Raw genomic sequence first — 5,660 nt, forward strand, 5'->3', positions numbered from 1 at the left:
TAAACCGAAGATGGACACAAATTTCGACCCGAAAAGTCACCTCGTCTGATAGAAACATAGAAAATAGGTGCAGGAGGAGGCCACTCGGCCCTTCGAGCCAGCACCGCCATTCATTGTGTTCATGGGTGATCATCCACAATCAGTAACCCGTGCCTGCCTTCTCCCCATATCCCTTGATTCCACTAGCCCCTAGAGCTCTATCTAACTCTCTTTTAAATTCATCCAGTGAATCGGCCTCCACTGCCCTCTGTGGCAGAGTTCCACAAATTCACAACTCTCTGAGTCTCCCGAAGTATCACCTATTCCTTTTTCTCCAGAGATGCTGCCTGACCCGCTGAGTTACTCCAGCTTTTTGTGTCTACCTTCCATGTGTGACGGGAAGCAACGCACTAAGATTACAGAAGCCCAAGGAACTGCAGACGCTGGAATCATGAGCCAAGAGCAAAGTGCTGGAGGAACACAGCGGGTCAGGCAGCATCTGTGGAGGGAGTGGTCAGGCGATGTTGCCGGACGGAACCCTTCTTCAGGCTGGTGATCCACAGATGCTGCCTGACCCGCTGAGTTACTCCAGCACTCTGTGAAACGTCACCTATCCATGTTCTCCACAGATGCTGCCTGACCCACTGAGTTACTCCAGCACTTTGTACTTCGCTCAAGATTCCACCAGCCGTGAATCCAAATGCATGAACTCAATTATTTGTCCCTCGGTAGAGTTGCTGCCTCACAGCGCCAGAGACCCTGGTTCGATCCTGACTACCGGTGCTGTCTGTGTGGAGTTTGTACCTTCTCCGAGTGACCGCGTGGGTTTTCTCCGGGAGCTCGGGTTTCCTTCCCACACTCCAAAGTCGTACAGGTTTGTCGGCTAATTGGCTTGGTGAAAATTGTAAACTGTCCCTAGTGTGTGTAGGATAGTGTTAGTGTGCGGGGATCGCTGGTCGGTGCGGACTCGGTGGGCCGAAGGGCCTGTTTCCGCGCTGTGTCTCCAAACTAAACTAAACGATCTAACGATGATCAGTCTGAGGAAGGGTCTGGACCCGAAACGTCACCCATTCCTTCTCTCCCGAGATGCTGCCTGACCTGCTGAGTTACTCCGGCATTTTGTGAATATAACGATGTATTTATTCACAAAGTGCTGGAGTAACTCAGCAGGTCAGGTCTCAGGAGAGAAGGAATGGGCGACGTGTCGGGTCGAGACGATGTATTTACAGTGATTCGCTGTCGTGAAGACGATAGTGATTCTTATCTCTAATTAACTACACGTTGTAAATCAGTCTGAAGAAGGGTCTCGACCCGAAACGTCACCCATTCCTTCTCTCCAGAGATGCTGCCTGTCCCGTTGAGTTACTCCAGCATTTTGTGTCTACCTTCGATTTAAAGCAGCACCTGCAGTTCCTTCTTACACGTTGTAAGCCATGCTGACTGGTTAGCATATAGCCAGCCCTGGGGGTATCTGTGAGAAGGGGTCTGGGTCCTGATTGCGGGGCCATGCTATGTTCCTGCCATTGGCCTTTTGTTGCTGTACTCGGGATGCGGGCTGTTTGTAGAATATAACTCGGGTGCAGTCAGATAAGACAGCGGTCTCCCAAGAACATTCAGCGGTTGGTTCCTGTGAACATGGCCATGAACTCGAGTGAACTCTTGGTTCACGGTGAAGGGGGAAAGATTCTATAGGAATCTGAGGGGTAACGTTTTCACACCAAGGGTGGTGGGTGTATGGAACGAGCTGCCAGAGGAGGAAGTTGAGGCAACGTCTAAGAAACAGTTAGACAGGTACATGGATAAGACAGGTTTAGAGGGATTTGGGCCGAACGCTGGCAGGTGGGACTAGTGTAAATGGGGCATGTTGGGCGGTGTGGGCAAGTTGGGCCGAAGGGCCGGTTTCCACACTGTAACCCTCTATGACTATTGTAAATGGGACATTTATTCACAAAATGCTGGAGTAACTCAGCGGGTCAGGCAGCATCTCAGGAGAGAAGGAATGGGCGACGTTTCGGGTCGAGACCCTTCTTCAGACTGATGTCAGGGGGGCGGGACAAAGGAAGGATATAGATGAAGACAGGAAGATAGAGGGAGATCTGGGAAGGGGGAGGGGAAGAGAGGGACAGAGGAACTATCTGAAGTTGGAGAAGTCGATGTTCATACCGCTGGGCTGCAAACTGCCCAGGCGAAATATGAGGTGCTGTTCCTCCAATTGTAAATGGGACATGTTGGCCGGTGGGGCAAGTTGGGCCGAAGGGCCTGTTTCCACACTGTATCACTCTCTGACTAGTGTAAATGGGACATGTTGGCCGGTGTGGGCAAGTTGGGCCGAAGAGCCTGTTTCCACACTGTATCACTCTATGACCAGTGTAGCTGGGACATGTTGGCCGGTGTGGGCAAGTTGGGCCGAAGGGCCTGTTTCCACACTGTATCACTCTATGACTAGTGTAGCTGGGACATGTTGGCCGGTGTGGGCAAGTTGGGCCGAAGGGCCTGTTTCCACGCTGTATCACTCTATGCCTCATGGCTCAATAACCGATGAAAGAGACATCGGCTCAAACAGCAACTAATTAGTGAAGTGGGCACAATCTTCGTAGCACACAGAATAACAAGCGGTGCTGGCTGGAAGGGCCAAATGGCTTCCTCCTGCACCTATTTTCTATGTAATACTTAAGAGCCATTGGCAATATTAAAGCGAGTAGCTCTGGGCTTGTCCACCAACGCCACCCACCCCATCTCCACGCACTCCCTGCACTTGGGGGGTTACTCCACCGAGTTACTTCTGTGGGATTCAGCGTGCGATGGATGATGTCTACCAATAGATTACATTCCCACTCAACACAACACAAACTCATCCCTAATCTCCGAGCGTGCCCGGCGCTCTGCAGACGCGGATGAAAGCGAACAGATTAATAGTGGAAGAAGGCGTCTGGACCCGATACGTCGCCTGTCCATTCCCTCCACAGATGCTGCCTGACCCGATGGGTTCCTCCGGCACTTTGGTTTGATCAATATACAGACTGCGACGCTGTAGTTCCAAGCGCTGCGTCAAATGCAGGCATCTCAGCTTTATACTGGGGAGGGGTTTTGGTGTGAAAATTGTATTTAATGTTTTGTAGAGCACTTTCTATAAATGCCCTTCTCTTGTTAATTCCAACCGCTCTCATTCGACAGTATATGTAGCTCTCTCGTCCACGGTTTGCTCTGTTCTAGACGGCTGGTCGTTTGGAGGCATCTGTTTTTGTGTGTGTGTTTATTTCTGGGGATCTCAGGGTGATCTCCTGAACGTCATGGACAACCAGTGTAGTTTCCCCATTGCAGCCAACGCTAGCTATCGCGAGCACACACAGGCAGTCAAAGAGAGAAAAGCGCTCACCCTTCCCCGGACTAGCTCAGTGTTAAACACTCTGAGCGCCAACAGTCTATCGTTGCCTCTTGTTGTAACAAAGCCACGGATTTCCACACTGAATGACGCTGCGTGTTGATTGGACGCAGAGTTGTGGACCCGTTCCTCCAACCCGTTTAATACATTATTTTCAACCTCGTCATTTGCGCCTTGTTGATGGGAACCATCATATCCACAACCGGGCGGTAATTATTACACTGTGTGTGTGTGTGTGTGTGGGGGGGGGGGGGGGGGGGGGGGGTGGGGTGGGTTGTGTGTGTGTGTATATGTCAGTTGTGTGTGTGTGTGTGTGTGTGTGTGTGTAAACAAGTCTAGGATACGCCGTTGCCCCAGCAGACCGGTTGGACTTGGCTCCAGGGTTAATTGGACTGAACTGTCAAAGCCTTGCCGGTGGGTGAACTTGCATCAGTGCAAGGTTGTCATAGAGAGTCAGAGAGTCAGGGTGCACGGAAACAGGCCCTTCGGCCCAACTTGCCCATGACGTCCAAGATCCCCCTTCTACACTAGTCCCACCTGCCCGCGTTTGGCCCCAAATTCCTCTCAATCTGTCCTATCCACGTACCTGTCCACATGAATCTTTTAAACGCTGTTATAGTACCAGCCTCAACCACCCCCTCTGCCAGCTCGTTCCATACACCCACCACGCTCTGTTTGGAAAATATATTCTTATAGAGACGTGTAAAATCATAAAAGGACTCGACAAACTGGACGCAGGGAAAATGTTCCCAATGTTGGGCGAGTCCAGAACCAGGAGCCACAGTCTAAGAATAAAGGGGAGGCCATTTAAAACTGAGGTGAGAAGAAACTTTTTCACCCAGAGAGTTGTGAATTTGTGGAATTCTCTGCCACAGAGGGCAGTGGAGGCCAATTCACTAGATGAATTTAAGAGAGAGTTAGATAGAGCTCATGGGGCTAGTGGAATCAAGGGACATTGGGAGAAGGCAGGCACGGGTTACTGATTGTAGATGATCAGCCGCGATCACAATGAATGGCGGTGCTGGCTCGAAGGGCCGAATGGCCTCCTCCTGCACCTATTGTCTATTGTCTATTGTCTAAACAATTAGAACAACATTAGGGCCACATCATCTGATCATTGTCATTTGGCTTCCGATGGACCAAACTCGCCCCCCTGGTGGGCATTCCTGCTTTGTTCATGGATACAAGGCTTTGGCCAGCGAGTCCACGCCGACCATCCAGGTGGACCATCGGAATGTTGTGTGCAGTTCTGGTCACCACACGATGGGAAGTTTAGATCCGCTCAGTTCAGTTTGTTGTCACGTGTGCCGAGGTACAGTGAAAAGCTTTTTGTTGCATGCTACCCAGTCAGCGGAAAGACAACACACGATTACAATCGATCAATTTACAGCGTACAGATACATGATAAGGGAATAACGTTTCGTGCTAGGTAAAACCAACCAAGGCCACCCAAGAAGGGTCTCGACTCGAAACGTCATCCATTCCTTCTCTCCAGAGATGCTGCATGTCCCGCTGAGTTTGTCCCACTTAGGCGATTTTAAGGCGACTGTCGGCGACTAGGCTGTTGCCGACAGTTCGCCGGGGTGTCGCGGGCATGATCGTGAGGAGTCTTCCAAAGATCGTAGTGGATCTCGGCTCGTCGCCGAGAAATCAAACGGTTTGAAATCTCTCGGCGACAGCTGGCTTGTCGCCAGGTATCGTAGCTTATTGCGGGCGCTGTCGCCTGCTATCCCCAGGTTTGCTAGGTTCTCTTAAGATGCATTTAGAAGCACATAATATTAAAATAAGTAAAGTCATTTAAAAATACCATAAAATGCTTGTATTTAACCAATTTATTTACCATCAGGACATTTGACAGGTAGATTGGAGGCGACAGTTTGACGGTCAGGTAAGCGTGGGAATTTTCGCGATGTTTATGGCCATCAGCGATTACATTTAAAGTGGGCTCCCAACCCAGATATGCAACCCAGAAACCAGATATACATCTCCCTTACATTTTCAAAGAATGCCCACACACTTTTCACAAAAATCCACGTAACCACTTTTTAATTTAAAAAAAAAATACAGCTATTAGTAAACTGGAAGTAAATCCAGTTTATTCCTTGTTACAGTGAAGCTTGGTTTTTAAGTAACCCATACAAGGTGTTATAGTTCAAAACTCTCAAGTACTTACCGACTTGTCAGTGATTTCAGCGAAAATTAGGACGCCGGAGAAACATTGACAGCGTGGGGATTTTCGCGATGTTTCAGAAGACGCTGTAATCTCGACCTGACTCGGCATTGTCGTGGTCATTGTCGT

At 49.7% G+C, this 5,660-nt stretch overlaps 1 protein-coding gene across 1 annotated transcript in view; it reads left to right on the top strand.

The window, feature by feature from the left end:
* Positions 1–3,448: 3,448 nt before the first annotated feature.
* The window catches only part of LOC144603331 (muscarinic acetylcholine receptor M2-like), a 49,300-nt gene continuing 47,088 nt past the window's right edge, over positions 3,449–5,660 (top strand). The window contains exon 1 of the mRNA XM_078416463.1: positions 3,449–3,570. The gene's annotated coding sequence lies outside the window, so the exon portion shown is untranslated. The remainder of the gene's footprint in view (positions 3,571–5,660) is intronic.

This window comes from Rhinoraja longicauda, chromosome 20 (genome assembly GCF_053455715.1).
Source record: "Rhinoraja longicauda isolate Sanriku21f chromosome 20, sRhiLon1.1, whole genome shotgun sequence".
In the NCBI taxonomy this organism is placed as follows: Eukaryota; Metazoa; Chordata; class Chondrichthyes; order Rajiformes; family Arhynchobatidae; genus Rhinoraja; species Rhinoraja longicauda.